The sequence below is a fragment of the Meriones unguiculatus genome, chromosome 3, assembly GCF_030254825.1.
Source record: "Meriones unguiculatus strain TT.TT164.6M chromosome 3, Bangor_MerUng_6.1, whole genome shotgun sequence".
NCBI lineage: Eukaryota > Metazoa > Chordata > Mammalia > Rodentia > Muridae > Meriones > Meriones unguiculatus.
The window spans coordinates 161,550,352-161,571,848 of record NC_083351.1 but is presented as its reverse complement, the minus strand read 5'-3'; the positions used below and the strand labels follow the sequence as shown (position 1 = coordinate 161,571,848).

General features: G+C 36.5%; 1 protein-coding gene across 10 annotated transcripts in view; it reads left to right on the top strand.

The window, feature by feature from the left end:
• Positions 1-414: 414 nt before the first annotated feature.
• The window catches only part of LOC132653192 (sulfotransferase 1E1), a 46,208-nt gene continuing 25,125 nt past the window's right edge, over positions 415-21,497 (top strand). For 3 of the 10 annotated variants that reach the window (XM_060380894.1, XM_060380895.1, XM_060380896.1), the window contains exons 1-3: positions 416-604; positions 2,619-2,671; positions 20,250-20,311. The gene's annotated coding sequence lies outside the window, so the exon portion shown is untranslated. Of the gene's footprint in view, positions 605-2,274; positions 2,324-2,618; positions 2,672-6,878; positions 7,007-8,919; positions 9,185-20,249; positions 20,312-21,497 lie in introns of those variants that run through there. The other 7 variants (XM_060380899.1, XM_060380898.1, XR_009590952.1 and 4 more) reach the window with 6 other exon arrangements.

The following is a 21,497-nucleotide window of genomic DNA, read 5'->3' as shown; positions in this document are numbered from 1 at the left end:
TCCCCTCCCCCGAGTCCTACCCTACTTCCACACCCCTCTCCCCTATTCCCCAGAAAATGGGACCCCCCCATCTACCCACCCCATATCATCAAGTCACATGAGGACTGAGTTCAACTTCTTCTCCTTCTGGCCTTCTAAGGCAGTCCCATCAGAGGTAAATGATTAACAAGCAGGCAACAGGCAAAATCTGCTTACGTATGTGTAGAAGACTTTGGACCAGTCCATGTATGGTCTTTGGTTGGTGCTTCAGACTCCACAGGCCTATCTGGGCCCTGGCTAGTTGGCTACGCTGGTCTTCTTGTGGAGCTTTTGTCACCTCTATGTCTGTGTATCCTTCCCCCACTTTTCCACTAGACTCTCTATGCTGTGCCCAATGTTTGGCTGTGAATATCAGCATCTATTTCATACAGTTGTTGGGTGGAGCCTCTCAGAAAACAACTCTGATAGGCTTCTGTCTGCAAGCATAGCAGAGTATCATAAATAGTGTTAAAGGTTGGCTCTCTTCCATGGGGTGGGTCTTGGCTTGGACCAGGCATTCGTTGGACATTTCCTCAGTCTCTGCTCGGCCTGTCCTACCTTTGTCCCTGCATGCCTTGTAGACAGGGTAAGTTTGGGGCTGAAGTTTTTGTGGGTAGGTTGGTGCTTTCTTTCCTCCATTAGGAGTCTTGTCTAGTTAGAAGCTGTCCTCTTCAGTCTCCATGGCCTCTGCTCCTAGGAGTCTCAGCTAGAGTCTCAGCTAGAAGGAGGGAGGTGAGAGACAAAGAGAGGGTGGAATTGAGAAGGGATGAGGAAGGGGGCTATAGTTGGGATACAAAATGAATAAAGTATAATTAATAAAAAATAAAATTTTTAAAAGAATTCATCTGTTTTTGTTATTAATTGCCTTTTTGACTATGAGGTAATTCCTTCTCTGGGAACTTTCTCTGAGAGTTTAAAAGGCTATCCAATAAACAGTGGTAGAACACACTTACACAAACCCCTCTGGCAGAGGCCCAGTGGTGGAAGCCATAGAATGTAAGTCTGCTGAAATTTGCTTCATCCATGACTTGTAAATATGTATATAGGTATGTGCTTACATGTAAATATGTCTATTTGTCTGGTTTTTGTACATATGCTACATGAGTGCATGTCAATTGTCTGTATGTTAGGAGCTCCTTTTGTATTGTCAACTGAATGTGTATATGAGTATGTACAGGTCTACATGTCTGATTGTTTATCTATATGTGCTTATGGGAATTTGTTCAAATTCTTAACGAATTCATTCAAGTTCTCATCTACCTTTTCCCTTCATCGTGTGTGCCTGCATGGTCTTTGCCTACTTTCTCACCTTTTTTTCTTTTTCTTAATGATCTGCAAACAAGTTAACAGGGATTCAGGATCTAACTATCAACCTAAAATAAGCAGGACAGAGTTCACTTTAGCATGTGGAGGACTCCCCAGTGGCCTGCCCCTGTGCAGGAGCTAATCTCAGATCAAAGTTCCCTTTTATTTAGCCCCTTGCAGGTTTGGCTAGAAGCCACCTTTTACAGTCCTGGCTGCAATATGCAGGATGATAAATATAGATCAATTTGCATTTTTCTACACATAGACATCTAGTTAGACCAACAGCATTTGTTGAAGATGCTATCTTTTTTCCATTCTATGGTTTTGAGATCTTTGTTAAAAATCAGGTTTCCATAAGCGTGTGGGTTTATTTCTGGGTCCACTATTTGAGTCCATGAATCCACCATTTTGTTTCTATGCCAATACCATGCAGTTTTTTACTACTGTTGCTCTGTAGTAGAGCTTGATAGCAGGGATGGAGATACCTCCAGAAGATCTGTTATTATACTGCATTGTTTTAGCTATTCTCGGTTTCTTGTTATTCCATATGAAGTTGAGAATTTTTCTTTCAGTCTGTAAAGCATTGTGTTGGTAATATTATTAGAATTGCATTGAATCTGTAGATTGCTTCTGGTAAGATGGCTGTTTTTACTATGTTTATGCTGCCATTGTCATCAGAACAAAATGACAGCCTACAGGCCGGGGAAAGGATCTTCACTAATTCTATATCTGACAGACGGCTAATATCCAGAAAATATAAAGAACTCAAGTTAAAAAGCAACAAATAAAACAATCCAATTAAAAAGTATGTACAGAGCTAAACAGAGAATTCTCAACAGAGGTATATCCCAGTTTGTAGGCAGTCGTTTTGTTCTGACGACAGTGCCCTTTGCTTTACAGAAGCTTTTCAGTGTCATGAGGTCTCATTTATTGATTGTTGATCTTACAGCCTGTGCTGTTGGTGTTCTGTTCAGTTTAACCTGATCTTGATTTTACTTTGGTAAGTGGTATCTATCAAGAAAATCATCCTTTTCATTTAGATTTTCCAATTTTGTGGTGTTTTTGAAGTAAGATCTAATGATTCTTGTATTTATTCGGTGTCTGTTGTTAAATCCTCTTTTTTATTTCTCATTTTATTAATTTGAATATTCTCCCTTTGTTCTTTAGTTAGTTTGGCTAAGGGTTTGTCTATCTTGTTGTATTTTTTTCAAAAAACAAACAACAAACAAACAAACAAACAAACAAACCAGCTGTTGGTTTTATTGATTCTCTGTATTGTTCTTTTTTGTTTTTAGATTATTGATTTCAGCCCTGAGTTTGACTGTTTCCTGCCATCGACTCTTCTTGGGTATGTTTGCTTCCTTTATTTCTTTTATTCCTCCAGGTGAGCTGTTAAGTTGCTAATATAAGCTCTTTCCACTTTCTTTATTAAGGCACTTAGCAGTATGAACTTTCTTCGTAGAACTGCTTACATGTGTCCCATTAAGTTTGGGGTTGTTGTGCCTTCATTTTTCTTGAATTCTAGGAAGTCTTTACTGTCTTTATTTCCTTCCTGACCCAGTGGTTGTTAAGTAGAGAGTTGTTCAGTTTCCATGAGTTTCTAGGATTTCTATTGTTTCTGTTGTTGTTGAAGTCTAGCTTTAATCCTTGGTGGTCTGATAGAATTTGCAGTGATATTTAAATTTTCTGGTATTTGTTGAGGCTTGCTTTGTGTCTGAGTATATGGTCAGTTTTTGTGAAGGTTCCATGAAGTGCTGAGAAGAAAGCATATTCTTTATATTTTATTTTATTTTTTATTTGGATGGAATGTTCTGTAGATATTTGTTAGGTCGAATTAATTCATAACGTCATTTAGTTTCATTATTTCTCTGCTTAGTTTCCAACTCAATGATCTATCCTTTGGTGATAGAGGTGTGCTAAAGTCTCCTACTACTAATGTGTGGGGTTCAATGTGTGATTTAATCTTCAGAAATGTTTCTTTTACAAATGTGAGTGCCCTTGCTTTTGGGGCATATGTGTTTAAAACTGAGATATCATCTTGGTGGAATTTTCCTTTGATGAGTATGAAATGCCTTTCTCCATCACTTTTGATTAATTTATTTGAAAGTCTATTTTATTAGATATTAGAATTGCTACTCCATCTTTTTTATTGTGTCCATTTACTTGGAAAACCTTTTCCAGCCCTTTATTCTCAGGTAAGGTCTATCATTATCACTAAAGTGTGTTTCTTGTATGCAAGAGAATGATGGGTCCTGTTTATACATTCATTTTGTTAGCCTGAGACTTTTTATGGGGAAGTTGACTTTGATGTTGAGAGATAGTAATAACCATTTGTTGCTACTCCCTATTATTTTGGTGTTGGTGTTGGTAAAGAGTATGCATGTGTGCTTCCTTTTTGTTTTTTGTTTTTGTTTTGTGGCTGTGGAGTTGTTTACTATGCTTTCCTGGATGTAGTGAGCCTTCTTGGGTTGAAGTTTTCCTTCCATATCTTCTGTAGGACTGTATTTGTGGCTAGGTACAGTTTAAACTTGGTTTTGTCATGGAATAACTTGTTTTCTCCATCTATGCTGATTGAAAGTTTTGCTAGGTATAGTAGTCTGTTTTGACATCTGTGCTCTCTTAGTGTCTTCATGAAATCTGACCAGACCCTTCTGGCTTTTGTAGTCTCTGTTGAGAAGTCAGGTGTAATTCTGATATATTCATCTTTATATATGACTTGGCTTTTTTCCCTTGTTGATTTTAATGTTCTTTCTTTGTTCTGTACATTTTGTATTTTGATTATTATGTGATTGGAGGATTTTCTTCTCTGGTCCAATCTATTTGTTGTTCTGTAGTCTTCTTGTATGTTTATAGGCATTTCTTTTTTTTGGGTTGGGGAAGATTTCTTATGTGATTTTGTTGAAAATATTTCCTGGGCCTTGGAGTTTGGAGTCTTCTTCTATTCTTATTATTTTTAGGTTGTGTCTTTTTATATTGTCCCAGATTTCTTGGATGTTTTGTGTCAGGAACTTTTTAGAGTTAACATTTTATTTGACTGATGTATTGATTTGTTCAATTATATCTTGTACACCTGAGACTTTCTTCCATCTCTTGCATTCCATTATTGATGCCTGTGTCTGTAGCTCCTGTTCTTTTATCTAGCTTTTCCACAGACCAGGCTTGCTTCGGGTTGTGTTTTCTCTATTACTTCTATTTCACTGTTTAGATCCTAGACAGTTTTATTGATTTCCTTCTCCCATTTGGTAGTATTTTCTTGTATTTCTTTAAGAGATTTACTCAATTCCTTCAACTGTTTGATTGTATTTTCTGTGTTTGTTTAAAGGATTTGTTCAGTTCCTTCACCTGTTTATTTGTATTTTCCTGCAGTTCTTTAAAGTATTTATTTCCTTCTTTTAAGACCTCTATAATTTTTATAACCTCGGGTTTAATATCATTTTCTTGGGCTTCTGATGTGACAGGATCATCAATCAGGGCTTATTGTAATAGGATAGCTGAGTTTTGGTGGTGTCATTTGGCCCTCGTGTTTGTTGCTGGTTCTTGCACTGACCTCTAGCCATTTGGTTGACTCCGTTATTAGCAGGCCTGATAGTCTTTGATGGTAACAGGTCTCTAGGTTTGTAGGTAGAACTAGTGGTCCAATATGGCCCCAGTCCTCTGATTTTCCTGCTGCTCCCTGATCCCTTGTGGTCTCTGGTGCCTCAGATCGGGGTGGGTCTTGGGGAAAAATAGGTCAGGGCGACGAATTGCAGCTCCCTGATCTGTACTGGTCTCAGGGGCCACGGATCAGTGTGGGTCCTGAAATGGCAAGGGTTGGGGAACTGGGATGTGGGGCACTCACAGAGCCCCGGGCAGACCTGGCCACTCTTGCTAAATGGCAGACAAATAGATGGAAAAGGGGCTGCTCTTAACTGATTCTCCCTGATCCGTGCTGCTTTGGGAGGGTTCGTTATTTTATTTATGTTCAATTCCTTGAGCTCTTTGTTTATTCTAGACACTTACTCCATGTCAGATATATAGCCGGTAACGATTTTTTTTTTGTGTATCTATTGATTCTAGTGATGGTATCATCGCTTAACAGAATCTTTATTGTTGTATGTGGTCCCATTTGTCCATGTAAGAATTAAAGGATTCCAAGATTCTTCAGGACACACACTTTGGAGATACTCCTCTCTTTTCTCATTGTTAAAAGTAAAGGAAATTTTCAATAGCTCTTTGTTACCCCATAACTAAAGTCTGGCTATGGGTTCTCCTCCCTCACCTCTACCCGGTCCTCAGGACTCTCTACACACCCAAAGCCACACGTTTCTTTCTTTCAAAAAATAATTATAATAAATATAATATAAAAGCAAACAAACTGGGATAGGATGAAGCAAACTATCAGTAGAAAAGGAGCCGAAGAAAAAGCAGAAGACACGCATCTAAACCCAGAGACACATAGCTCCTGATGCGTAGAAATTCCAAAAAATACATAACACCAGAAACTAATATATTTGCAAAAGACCTACAAGGATTTAAAAAAAGAACAGATGAACAGAAAGAAAGAAAAAAGAAAGAAAGGAAGAGAGAAAGAGAGAGAGAAAGGAAAAGAAAGTGAAAATAATGCCCAGACAAAGCATTATGATACAAGAAGTTTCTAAAAATCCCATTGAATCAGGTGTTTTTTTGTCAGCCATATTCTGTTGCGTATGGAGTCTTCAAGACATTTATTTATGTTGTTTCATCTTTTTTCTTTTTATTGAAACTACAGTTTTTTTCCTCACATAGTATATCCTGATTAAGTTTTCCCCTTCTTCTACTCCTCCCAGTTCCTCCTATCTCCCCTCCCATCCAGACTTACTTTTGTTTTGCCTCTCATTAGAAAACCAGCAGGTTTAAGAGGAATAATGATAAGATAAAACAAAAACTAACATAAATTAATTGGACAAGAATAAGAACAAATAAAACAAATAAACAGAAAAAAATAAGAGTGAAAGAGAAGCCATAATAATCAGAGACCCACTCATTTGCACACTCAGGAATTCCATAAAAACACTAAGCTAGAAACCATTATACGCATGCTGAGGACCTTGTGCAGACCAGTGCAGACCCTGAGCATGCTGCCTCAGTCATGTGAGCTCATGTAAACTTTGATCATGTTGATTCAGAGGGCCTTGTTTCCTTGTCCTCTTGCCATCTAGTTCATACTCTAGAGATAATTCCAAGGTAATAAGACAAAGCAAGAAAATACAGGCTTTTATATGATTATATGTGATGATTCTGAGTCCTATAGAAACATCAGGAAGGAAAGAAAAGCAGGAACTACTTCACATGCCCCTTCTCCACTCTAGCTGGGTCTTCCAGGGGATCATCCTTTCTCCAGTTACAATAGCTAACATCTTCCCAGAGTAACTAAGTACATTTCCTCTCCATCGTAAATGAATCTCTGTAAATCCTCTGATTGTAAAACTATTTTCAAATAAATCCTTTTATAAAAAAAATACACATACAAAAATCAGTACCTTCTTTTCTTCCACTTCTTCCAATTACTATTATTATTGTTATTATTATTTCTTCAGTTTTTCATTGTGGGAGTCCCTGGACTTCAGACATTTATGTGGATCTTCTTTCACTCAGCTCCACTTTTGGCGTTAAAGGAATGATATAGCCACTACACAACATACCTCAAAAATGTTGGTTGGAAAAGGTAAACATCTACATACAGAACTGATCAGTGGCCATGAAAATGGTGTAAAGAAGGAGAACTGCAAAACCCTCTAATCACAATCACCAGACCTTAGTGTCTCTCATTGTAAGAGATAATTTAAACTATTCTGGTACTATTTTCTAACAAGCATTTTAAAGATTATAATATTTATATGGGAATAGTAACATTTTATTATGCTCTCTAAATCAAGTGATCAATATACATCAAAATTGGCTGAACTAGAGATTATAGTCTAGTTCAATTGAGAGAAATTATTTGAGAAATGTTCTTGCAAACATGCAGAAAATTTTTTGTGAGATTGCATATCAGCTCCAATTAGATTAGCAAAAATAAAAATATAGCTTAAATGCATTAGGTCTAAGAAATGTATTGTTACCTATATGCTTTAATAATGAGAAATTTTATGCATAGTATTACAAAAACAATAAAGAGTGATATATACAAAAACATGCATCATGTGTTCATAAGCCCTTCTCACTGACCACAGTGCCTAACAGGAACAACTTAAAAGAAGAAAAATGTATTTATGTATTTATTTCATAAGGTCCAGCACATCATAGGAGAGAAGTAGCAGCAGAGAGCTGTGGAAAGAATATATAGAAATGTATGTGTATGCTCGAAAGGATAGACTATAGGGAATGGAGACAAGATAGAATTGGGACAAAGAGAGCCTCAAAGCCCATTCCTTGAGAACTGTGTTGAACAACCAGACCCTTCTACCTATTGGATGCACAGTTTTAAAATTACTTCTGTAATCTCAGATAAACATGCTCAATGCATGAGCCTCTAGGAGACATTTCAAATTTAAAGTATAACAGGAATAGGGTTGTAAAAATATTGATAATTATAGAAAAGAACAATAATAGTGTTTATTTAATGGAGCTGTGAAAAAGGGCAGATGTGGAAAGAAAGAAGGCAAATAGTGACCAAAGATAAGTGAAGTAGTTTTCAGCATATCAGTTTATAATTTTTTAAAGATAATGTTACTACAGATTACGGAAACTCAATTATGGACTTATTGGTGAGCATCTTTTGTCATGATATAACTGAAACGGCTAACCTAAAATGGTGAGAGTTTTATTTGGGGTCAGACTTAGACATGTCAGCCAGAGTTGCCTACATTTCTGTCTATGGCATCCAGACAAGGAGAGGGGGCAGAAGATGGTGCTCACCTCACAGCAACTGTAAAGTGAGAGAGAGAGGATAGGCTTGGAGTCAGCACTTCCACGGAGTGACTACAGTCACAAACCTTCTTCAACATAAGCTCTTCTAACAGATCATAGGGCCCTTTAATCTATGGGTGTTTGAGGGTACTTTTCAGAACTATAGTACAATACATATGAATTGTGTCTGGATATCGAAGGAATAAAACAATTAAAATGTGTTTATAAGATAATAGTTGGCATTTAACTCCTCCGCAATATTTGAAGACTAGATTCTGTCATATCACTTTACCATCCACAGCATGGTTTTTGCTGCTGTTGATGATACTTTGCAACAAAAGCCCTTGTGGTATATACATTTTTATGCAAATGGTTAAATCTTATTTTACCTACAAAAACTAATGATATTATGTTGTCATAGCAACTCAGAGAAAAACATTTGAAGCACATGCACACACACATATCCTGTGTTATTCATGAAAGAAAGGTCTTTAACTCATAAAACAAGGATAATAGGAGATTTTATTTTACATTAGTAATTAAATGATAAATGAAAGTTTAGGTAAACCAATCTCTACTAACTTAAATATGTTAAAACTGTTTAATTTGCACTCCTCATCAAACAAGGTTATCTATCTTTACTGAAAATTCTCTAATTGCAAAAGTCAGTATGTAATGCTACCTTTTCATTGAATCTTTCTGTGATATAGCTTTCCGCTTTTATTACAGAATAAAGAACAGCTAATTTAACTTTATGCTGTGGAACTGTGCACCTTTTGAAAGTAAACATATAATCGTACTATGCAAATGCCCTGGAATCCAGCTGTTGAAACATCTGGATATTCAAATGAATTACATGGGGGATGCTTTTTCCTCACATCTATGCCTTTTCCATGTCCATGCCAGAGATGGTCTGCCCTTCAGTTAAAGAGAAATTTGGCTACTCTGATGTTGGCTTACTTTGAATGTTCAAGAAACTAAACTAAAATCATCTGTAAGTACACAGATTCCTACTTAAAATTGGTTATACCTGCTTGGGGGAATGTCTACTTCCTTAGTCTTGTATCAGTGGAAACAGTCACTTTTCAGGAAATGTTCCTAAAGCTAAAAGTCCTCACCCGCAGTTTTAGATTAAAATAACACCAAGAAGAAGATACAATTTCTGAAAGATGTTTATTCCTTGAGCATGTGTGATAGGCTCTTTGAACATGGAATTTTGTAATGACTGCTATAAAACTTCAGTAAACACCTTGAGAAGTTTCAAGAGATTTTTCCATGTCTCAGTGATTAAATGGCAGGCCCAGATTTCAAATTCAAATCTTTCTTCATGTGGAGTTGAGAATAGGAGCCTGTCCACTATGCTCCTGTGAGAAGGCTCAGTTGAAGGTATTGTATGAAAAAACAAATTACAGCCATGGCTCTGATTTCACAGCTTAGTTCCATGGTAATCATATTAAATATTTAGAGACAGAGGTCAAATACATACCCTTCAACTACCCTGTGTAAATATTTCCTTATCACATATTTTGATAGGTATGTGTCAAAGGAATTAATTCAAAGTTAAATGTCTCTGGCAAGTTCAAACTTCCTGCTCAAGAACTTGCTGGAGTTCATCCCTACTTTGGCCAAATCTGAGGTTAAGCACTGGGCAGGGGAGGCAGTTCTTGCTCACCAGGGATCAGAGGGAACACAAAGCACTCTCTTGTTCCTCATTCCTCAATGCTCAGTCCTTCAGCCAATGTTTCTCTCACAAATGTTGAAATAACATATGTGATGTCTCTATTGACAAGAACATTTAGAATCATCTTGTTAATTGGGACATTCTACTTTGGGAAAGATAAAGTTATCAGTATTGTTTACCTCATAAAATTATATTATGTCATTCAGCTCAGGATATACAGACAAACCAGGTTACCAGTCAGTAATCATTTATTCCCATTTTTTTGTTTGTTTAGTACTCTGTTGGTATAATGTTCTTTTGAAATGTATACACCTTACCCTTGTTCATTCAAATGCTAATCCCCCCCACACACTCTCTGGTTTCAATCAGGATATTGCATTGTGATACTTATGCTAAGCCTCCTGTCTCAACTTCTTGTAAACAGGCCAAAATAAAGCAATTAGACCCAATGTTGAGCGATGGGAGGAGCCAGAGGGAAGAAAGGAGTGGGAGGAGAGAGGGCAAGAGAGCAGAGCTTGGGAGAGAGCTAGGAGAGCAGAGCTGGAGGACATATCTTGGAACTACCTGGAGATGGACTGGACATAATATATCACTAAAAGCAAGTATAATGTGGGAAATCTAAATGTTAGGAAACTATGAGGGCTTGGAAGTTTAGGAGGGAGTAACTATTGTCCAACGTTGTGTTCTAGGTTAACTAAATAAACTGTCTCTGTGTGGTGATTTGGTTATACAGCTGTTTAGGTCTAACAGCAGCATTACTAAAAGATAATTATTATTAAATATAATTACCACCACCAACAGTACTCTCTGAAGAGTGAGCACTGTAAACTTACTAAATAACTGATAAAAGATATTAAATATTTGCTTCCTCATATCAATATATTGCAAATTCTGTTACACTATAAACAATTGAATTTACTAATCTGTGTAATTCCACCACCCCAAAACATGAAAAAAAAAATCTCTTCATCTTTGTGTACTCCAGAAAATGGCTCAGAATGGAAGGAAAGGCCTTCTACTATGTAGCTTGGGTAATTTTTTGGTACCCATGACAAGCTCATTCAGACCTTCCAAATTGCATTTTGACTAGTAAATAATTAGTTTAATGGCCTCACCTAACAGTCAATAGGAATAAAGTTCAAGAATGAACTTTGTTTTACTTATTTTTTTTTCTCCCAGCCATCTGAGTTCTGGCTCATCCTCAGCTTGAATCTCCCCACAAATCCTCCTTGCCAGCCCATCATAAGAAGAAAACAACCCTACACCCATTAACTCATCAGGAAACCTTCTACCCAACTTTTCCAGACATGTTTTTTTCTAGCTATCCTTGTTTTTGCTTTTGTACAAGTAGATGTGAATGCCACAACACATTTTTCTACATAATTCTTAAGATACTTGCTCAACTTATATTTAGAACATTTTTTCCTTTGTAATATCATAATTCCTTGTAATTTAAATATTCTCAGTAATCCTCTTTTACTGGCTACTTGAAATATGCCTTCTTGAGACATGGCTTTCTTATTCAAAAGTTTTCACTCTGAAGAGTCCAATTAGTAGTAACATTCAACAAATCACTCCCAGAAATGTTACCCATATCCTTTTTTTAAAAATTTATTTTATTTTATTTTTTATCACTTACATTTTATTAACTCTGTATCCCAGCTGTGTCCAGATCCCTCATTCCCTCCCAGTCCCTCCCTCCCTCCCTCATCTCCACCGTGCCCCTTTCCAAGTCCACTGATAGGGGGGACCTCCTCCCCATTCATCTGATCCTGTTTTATAAGGTATCTTCAGGACTGGGTGCAAAGCCCTCCTCTGTGGCCTAACAGGACTGCTCCTCCCTTCGGGGGTGGGGAGACCAAAGAGCCAGTCATTGAGTTCCTGTTAGAAATAGTCCTTGTTCCCCTCACTTTGGGAAACCAATTGGTTACTGAGCTACCACAGGCTACATCTGAGTGGAGGTTCTAGGTTATATCCATACATGGTCCTTGGTTGAATGTCAGTCTCAGAAAAGACCCTGTGCCCATATATATTTGGTCCTTGTGGAGCTCCTATCCTTTCCCCATCAGACTAACTCCCCTTCTTTCTTATGATTCCCTGTACTCTGCCAAAGGTTTGGTCATGAGTCTTTGCTTTGAAAACACTGCTAGTTAGAGTCTTTCAGATGCGCTCAGTAGACTCCTGTCATACATTCAATGCACATCCCATCTGTCTTTCTAAATGAGGATTGATCATCTCACCCCATGTCTGCTCAATTGATTATCATTTTTAGGTGTATAGATTTCATTATGTTTATCATATCTTATAGGTCTATATAAGTGAGTATGTCCCATGTTTGTCTTTCTCCTTCTGGGATATTTCACTCAGAATGATCTTTTCTAGATCCCACCATTTGCCTGCAAATTTCATGATTTCTTCCTTTTTGATTGCTGAGTAGTATTCCATTGTATAAAAATACCACAATTTCTGTACCCATTCCACCGTTGATGGACATCTGGGTTGTTTCCAGGTTCTGGCTATTACAAATAGAGCTGCTATAAACATGGTTGATCAAGTGTCCTTTTTGTGTACTTGAACAAACTTTGGGTATATACCTAGCAGTGGTATAGCTGGGTCTGGAGGAAGCACTATTCCTATTTGTCTTAGAAAGCGCCAGATAGCTTTCTAGAGTGGTTGTACCAGTTTACATTCCCACCAGCAGTGGAGGAGGGTTCCCCTTTCTCCACAACCTCTCCAGCATGTGTTATCGCTTGAGTTTTTCATCTTGGCCATTCTGATGGTTACCCATATCCTTAACTATGCTATCTGACGTTATATGCCTGTTCCTTAAACGCCAAGGAAGCATTTACTAATTCTTATTTATAATTCTTCTTTTAGTTAATTTTACCAGTGATGCAATGTCATACCCTAAAGAAAGAAACATAGAAAGGTTTGCTTTTGTTGTACAGTTTTGAAGGACAGACATGTAGTATTATGACATAGAGAAATATTTTTACCATTTTTTCCATCCTATGGAACTATCCTTTTCATTACATGTTACACATGTACACATGTTACACATGTACACATGTTACACATGTAATGAAACTCTTTACAAGAGCCACAGTTCATTTTCTGACCATTCCCTGATTGCAATCTTTTAAACTTTTCTCAACTCATGGAATGTATGTCATTATACAAGCCTTTAAAATGTCCAAAACCCATATTTTATATATATAGCAATACAGTTTACATTAAATAATGCTATAATAGAATTATTTGTTTTGAACATAAGGAAAAGGTAAAAACTTTTAGCTTATAAAATCTCTCCCTCCAAAACAGTGTTTTTCTATGTAAAATACATTCCATATTTAAATTTATCAAGCAAAGAAAAACAAAACGCCACCATGAGATCCCCTATTAGTGGACTTGGAAAGGGGCGGGGAGGAGATGAGGGAGGGAGAGTGGGATTGGGGAGGGAATGAGAGATACAGCTGGGATACAGAATTAACAAAATGTAACTAATGAGAAAAACAAAATTATGGAAAAAAAAAGAGATCATGAGAATGAGAGTACCTTCCCAAGAAGATACTCTCTTGAGAGCAATTATGCAGTGGTGATCATTCCACTTGTTTATGCTTCCACACTGTCCTGCTGCAACACACAGGATACTCTGATGCCTTACAACAGAGGACGTATCCTTGAACTAAATGCAATCTTTAATGTGCTGTTATGTCACTGGAGTAAGGGACATTTCATAGCAAAAATGACTGTCAGGCACAGAGAATAGAACCTTCAGTGACTCTGTACTGTTGTATAGGAAAGTGTCCCAGACGGTAGCAAGCAGGATGATGTTCATATTAGGGGAGTCCTGAATATAGCTGAATCCAAGGATATCATTTTCAACCCCCTTATGATGCTTCTCTTGGTAAGGGTCTTTTCAATATCTCTGTGCTTGAAGGCTCTTCTCTAAGAGCCCTTCCTTCTTCTATGGTCATGTGTCTGAAATTCATTTTGAACAATTGGTGGAGGAACCATTTCTTCCATGATTACTAATATCTAGAGTTATTTCTTCAGATTTGCCAGATTTAAAAAAAATCATATTTGCTTGACTATCTCTCTGGAGATTTACTGATGCATTGTCAGCTCTGATACATGTCTGCACAAAAGTTTGGGTTGCAGATTCTCTGTTGTGAAAAACTATGGAGACTATTACAGAAACCAACTACTTACCAAAGTGCAGAGTTGTGGATCCCTGTCCTAAATGATACCACTACAGCACAACTTTTATAGCTAAGGTTCAGGGACCATTGCTTCACAGGGGCAGAAGTGTTGTCATAGCAAGAGGATCAGGATTTTTCTGTGAGAAAGTGTCTCCTAAAGATATTGGGAGATGACATTACACACACTTACACACAAATCATACATATGTATAAATATATATTTATGAATATATACACATATCTATTCAACAATAATTAATGTTAAAGAGGCTATGAATTTGGAAGTGTATGGGACCATATGTGGTATGGTTTGAAAGGAGGAAAGGGAAGGGGTAAATGATACAATTTTATTATAGTTTTTTAAAAAATTAAAAATGCTATAGGGGCTGGATAGCTAGAAAATGTGGTGATCATGTGAGTGATCTCTGCACTAAGGATGTGGCAAGAAGTTTGAAATTTAGAGGTCAGTCTGTTCTACCCAGTAATGTAGCTGCTGCTAATCTTTATTACCTATCCCACATTCCTGGCTTGTGTCTTAGAGAGCTGCAGTACCTTGGGGCTGTGGAATGTCAGCTGTGAAATCTTGCTAAACTAGGATGGAGTTGAAACTCTAACAAAATGCCTGTACATTCTTTTCCATGGTGGTTGTGCCATTTCAGCTGTATTCTATGATTCCTCATCATCTGGTATTACTTTGCAGGACTCCTTTCTGAAATGTTTGATTCTATTCAAGCTTAGACTTTCATGATCACATTTTTTATTTGGTATCTTTTATTAACAGTGTACTAACTCCTTGCTTAAACTGTTTTTACACATTAATTTTTTTTAGTCAGAGATATACTCCATCACATGTATACTGGAAAATAAAATAGATACACAAAGCAAAAGTTTACTGATAGTAGAGTCTAATGAAATTTGCCGAAAAGGAATTTCTTGCTGTGCATATAAATTTATCATCATTAAAATGAAAGCAAAATTTGTCTATCAATGAGATTGCTATTGTTTGTTTTTACAAAGGAATTAAATGTTGATTGGATATTTGAGACATTTTTGAGATTATAATCAGATTTTTCTCTCCTTACCCTACCCTTACTCTCATTTATTTCACCCTTAATTTCTTTTCAATTAATGGATGCTTTTTTTAAAAATTGTTTTGTGTGTGAGTGTATAAATATGAAAGTACAGGCTGTTCAGTCTGTATAATATTACTTGTATGTATGTTTTCAGGGATGATAACTTGGTATGAGGTAATCAGTTGCCATGTTCTTCCCTGGAGAAGACTGTTTCTCCGAGTCTCAGCATTTCTTAGTAGTCTGTAGTTCTTTGTGTAGGGATTGAGGCCTCCTGATCTTCACTCTTCCACATTAACATATCTATTATTATCGATGCGTTCTTTTTTTCCAGTGTGTATTTCTAGCTTCTTTATCAAAAATCAAGTGTTCGCATATGTGTAGGTTATGTCTGGGTTTTCAATTTATAGTTGATCAATTTGTCTGTTTTTATGTCAGTATCATGCAGTTTTTTATTACAATTGCTCTGTAGTACAACTTGAAATCAGGGATGGTGATACCTACAGAAGCCCTCCCATCTTCCCAGTTTCACCTTCCTTCCCTTCTTCCCTCCTCATTCCCCTTACCCCTATCACAATTTCCCTACTCTCTAGAAAAGGGGAGCATCCTTTTATCCAACCCATGCATGAAAAGTTGCACCAGGACTATTGTGCAGGATTGTTTTAGCTACTCGGGTTTTTTTTAATTTTATTTATTTTTTATAATATGTTGCGATTGCTTTTTTGTGGTTTGTAAAGAATTATGTTGGAATTTTGATGAGAATTGCACTACATCTATAGATTGCTTTTGTTGAGATGGCCATTTTCACTATGTTAATCTTACCAATCCATGAGCATTGAAGGTCTTTCCATCTTCTGATAACTTGTTCAATTTGTTTCTTCAAAGACTTGAAGTATATCGCACAATTCTTTCACTTGCTTGGTTAGGGTTACCCGGAGTTAATTTATATTATCAGGGCCTATTGTGAAAGGTGCTGTTTCCCTGATTTCTTTCTCAGTCTGTTTGTCATTTGTACATGGAAGGTCTATTGATTCCTTTGTGGGAGGAGTGGTTAATCTTTTATCCAGCCACTTTGATGAAAGTGCTAATCAGCTGTAGGAGTTCCCTAATGGAAATTTTAGGATTACTTGTGTAGACTATCTTATCATCTTTAAGTAAAAATAATTCTTTCTTTCCAATTTTTGTTCCCTTGATTTCCTTGAGAGGTCATGATGCTTTAGCTAAAACTTTAAGTAATATGGTGAATAGATAAGGAGAGGACAAAAACCTTGCCTTGTTTCTGGTTTTGGTGGAACTATTTTGAATTTCCATTTAATTTGATGTTGGCAATATGCTTTCAATAAATTGCCTTTATTATGTCTAGATATGTCTCTTCTATCTTAAATCTTTCTATAACTTTTATCATGCAGGGGTGTTGGATTGTGTCAAAGGCCTTCTGTCAATCAAATGATATAACCACATGGTGTTTAACCTTTCAGTTTGCTTATATAGTGCATTATTTTATTGACTAATCACTTAAGCAGAGCTCACATGGCTCACAGAGACTGAAGCAGCAAGTACAGGATCTGCATGGGTCTGTACAAGATCTTCTGCATTCATGTTATGGCTGTTGTCTTGGTGGTTTTGTGGGACTACTAGCAGTGGGAGCAGATGTATCTCTGAGACTTTTGCTCTTGGGACTCTTTTCCTCCTATTGAATTGAATTGTTCAGAGTCAATTTGAGGTCCTTTGTCTTGTCTTATTGTATCTCCTTTTGTCTTACTTGGCTGTAGTCTCTTGGAGATCTGCTCTTTTCTGGTGAGGAAGCAGAGGTTGGAAAGGATCTTAGGGAGAAGAGAGGTGAGGAGAGCTTGAAGGAGTTGGGGAAGGAGACATTGCAATCATGATTATGAGAGAAGAATCTATTTTCAATAAAAATGTGAAAAAAGATATAAAGGAAATCACTTTCTAAATGATGGCTAAAATAATAGAAAATGGGGTTCATCTAAAGTAGATATAAATGCTCTGTATACTTACAGAGTATCAGAACTTTTATAGTTTTATAGTATCAGAACTCACATAGTTAAATATCTTCAGTTTTTCCCTGACCCTAGGCATCATAGGGTCTATGATTTGGGGAAATAATTAGTTGTAGGAATTATAACTTAGTCTCAACACTTGGAGATAGAAATGCTAAGAGTATTAGAATGATACTATGAATTTGTCTCACTTATTTGTGTTCTGTTATTAATATTTACTATTGATTTATCTTTTAGTTAAACAGCAATTATTCCTAAATCAGCTGTATACCCAAATCACTAGAGACTAGTATTTATTTAGCTAACCTAGAGCACAATGTTTGGCAATAGTTACTCCATCCTAAACCTACAAGCCTGCTTAGTTTCCTCCCTTTCAGATTTCCCACATTATACTTGTTTTTAGTCATATCTTAGGTCCTGTTTATCTCTCCCCATGGTTCCAAGTCCTCTCCTGCCTATCTCTTTCTCCATCCCCTCCCACTTCTTCTTTCTCCTGGTCACCACACCAGGACAACCCACCCTATTCTCTCCACTGCTCAGCATTGTGGCTGGTTTTATTTATTTATTTTTTTTGACAATACAGAGAACAAATGGTGGCATGTTTACACAAACTTGAGACAGGCGATGCTTAGAATAAACATCACTATGCAATGTACTAATTGAAACCAGATAGTGCGATAGAGAAATCAGCATTCAAATGAACAAAGGTAAATTGTATACCTTCCACAAGAACATTATACCAAAATATTTGTCTTAGATTGGCCCTAATTTGGCTGGGTGATCTCATGAGAGTCAGAATCAGGGAGAGCCAAGGCTTTCCCTTAGGCCCAGACATATGGAGAAGGAAATAGTTCCTTGTCTAAAACCAGAACATGTTGTCATGGCCAGTTGCCTGGGGCCAGGGCCTTGAAGGAGCTTCAGTTTGGATCTTGAGATATAGACTTCTCTCCCCGCCCCAAAGGTTATGATTAGCAGTCCCAAGGCCACTGTGTGATCAGCCTATGACAAACTTGAGATGTCAGGTGTTTCCTTTGTGTGACATTTCTTGATTAGCTTCCTGCTGACTTTGTGTCATCATAATATGGCTTTCAATTTTTTCTGTTTTATTTCTCTTCAGAAAGTTTTATATAAGATACTGTATTTCTTTTTTCATTCTTTTTTTGCATAAACTTCATTTAATTTTACTTTTTAAATTTTTATTATTACTTATTAGAGTTTATTCAATTTGAATCCCAGCTGTATCCCCTTCCCTCATCTCTTTCCAATCCCACCCTCCCTTCCTCTTCTCTCCCTGTGCCCTTTCCCTAGTCCACTGATAAGTGAGGTCCTCCTCCCTTTCTATTTAAACCTAGCCAGCTTGGCACAAGATGTAGCTTGAGAAAGACACCCTGACCCCAAATTTTCAATCTTCTTATTTGAATCCTCCTGCATTTCTCTGATAGAAAAAAATCACAATGGATAGCCTAGTTAGCATGAGCTAATATGATAGCTGTGTAGCAATCAGAAAATACAAAATGCTGACCAGAATGTAGATCAACTGGAACTTTGTTGGTAAGTATAATTCATGATGGTGACACTATTTTGAAGAATGGTTTGTCAGCTTCTTATAAATGTATACTGTGTAACAATAGAGCCCAAAGTTAATATACAGAGGCGTTGACACAAATCTAACAACTATCTCCATAACGACTTGAGCATGGAGTGAGGCATGGTGGCACTAATATAATTCCAACACTTGGGGAGGCAGAGGCAGGCATTTCTCTGTGAGTTTGAGGCTAGCCTGGTCTACAAAGTGAGTCCAGGACAGCCAAGACAACACAGAGAAACCCTGTCTCAAAACAAAGAAACAAACAAAAACAGAAACAACAACGTAAACTTGAGCATGAAAGTTTATACCTAATTCCTTTCCAAAAATTGCACAAGAGAAATTTTAACAGAAAGAAAACAGAATATATACTATACCCAAAGCGTATTGTTTAATAATAGAAAGGAGTCATCCAGTCACCAAAAGGAATTAAACAGTTTGAATTAGTAAAAGAAGCTGATATTTGAATGCTATGTACTATTTTACTTCAACCAAGGAACATTTTGGAATGAGTAAATCTTCAGAGATTATAAGAATCACTGGTACTAGGTGCTCAGAAGAGAGGAGGCAGGCTTTCTGGATTGAGTGAAAGGAGTTTTTAGAAGGCTAAACCACATACGAGCTTCTGTAACTGTGGATTTATGACATTATGTGTTCATCACTATTTATAAATTTTAAAGTAAATTGCAAATTTATAACATCTCAACCTTCCGTTTTCCTCCTTCAAATGCCCTCATACATATTCCTTTCAAATTCATGGCCTCTTTATCCACTAAGTTCTGTTGCATTCATATATATGTAAACATATATAATCCCAATATATCCTTTCAATCTATATAACGTTCCTTGTGTGAATGTTTACAGGGCTGTCTGTTTAGTATTGAGAAAACAATTGGTGTGTTCTTCCTTGAGGAGAACGAACTCTTCTGCTTCCTGATTTCCTAAGTTGTATGGGCTACAGTTTTAAATAGAATGCACTTCTCTGTTGTCGTGCTAGGACATAATTAAGTGCTACAAGCATTCCTTCTGTTGTTCTCTTTATCCATGACTAATTATTTTAGATTTTTCCTTGTTAGTTTTTCATATCACTCCTTCAAGCTTATTTTTTGCACTATCACCGTTCTCCTTGTTGTTATTCATCAATGAATGAGAGATATTCTCATCCTGTACTAGATTCTGATTTCCTCTAGTTCTCCTCTCATCTCCTTGTTCACTCCTCTCTCCATTATGAATGTGCAATTCAATGAATGATATAATGAATGGGTAGTTTAAGACTGACGTATTAGCCAAAGGGGGAAAACAAACAGGAGCAGAGGCCATCTCTATCTCTGAGAGAATGAACTTGACCTTATGACTAAATGCAAATGCAGGTATCTCTCTCCACCCATTGCATCATAGCTCAGTTCTACAAGTTAGTCTCTGCCTCCTTCCTTGGCTGACAGAATAAAAGCGCACAAAAAAACCTGCCAAGTGTACAAACAGTTCTCATTTTTGTTTTTACAGCTTAAGCCTTGTGCTGCCATTTGAAGAGAACTAAACTGCCATTTGAAGGATCATCTGGACAGGTTGTACTTTTTATTTTGATATTAACAGATTTCAAATGTATGAAATACAAAATCTACATCACTTTCTAAGTTGTTCCAAAATAAAGGAATGATAATGTCTATATTGATACTATGCCTAATTTATACTGTAAATAATTTAAAGTCTTTTAATATTACTTGTCACAGAAATATTTTTATGTGTGCTTTGAGGTTTAAAGACCTTGAAGATAAAATTTACGTTCTATAGATACCAGGAAAGTACTGAACGTAATTGTTATAAAGGATCTTGACAATACTATTGCTAACTTCTTATGTATATAACTTAAATAATAGAGCAGAAATGTAGATTTAATGACAAATCATTCATGTGTATTCCATTTGCAGAATACTGTTCATTTTTTCATAGAAACACAGTGAAAGCTACCCAGTCAAAACCATAGTATGAAAGTCTTTTTCAGAGTCACCTTTGAAGTGTTAGGGGTTGACAGAAAAATGTATAAAAGGACAATTGCTTTCAGCCACTTTACTCAAACCCACACCAAAACAGAAAAAGCGAGAACTCAACAAAAATTATCAGCATTCTTTGTAGAAAGGAAGAAAGGTCACACAGAGAAGGGTAGCAGGATAAAGTTCAGGTACAGAAATAGAAGAGGAAATTATTTTAAAGAAAGAAAAAATATTATTTCTGAAATCATTAAATGTATGACTCACCTTTTAAACAATGTATGTTGCTGTTTCTGTACAACTGGTAACTATTCAAGGCCTTATGAAATAATATTGACAATTTCTGACTGAAATACATATTTTAACAAAGAAATAACCCTCAACCCTCAATGTTTGAGGTGATTTATGAAAAATGACAATGGGAAAAAAATGGTTTTTGATGTTAGAACTTTAACTCTGAGACCAACTTAACTGTGAATTGACAGCCTGTTGTCAGGCTATTGCTTAATTATGGGTTAACCATTCTGAGTTGACTGCAAGCTGCTTCTTAGAAATGTGTCTCAATCCACAAAGTAGAATTCACTTGAATAAACACACCAGCAAGGTAAATGATTGATATTTTAGTCCTTTTTACAAACGCACATTTTTTTTTCTTATAAATGTCTATTTTCTGTAAGATGAAATAAAATTCTGACAACAAGCTGATGCAATATTTCTGTTTTGGGAATATAAATAATATTTTTAAATTGTTAGATCTATATGG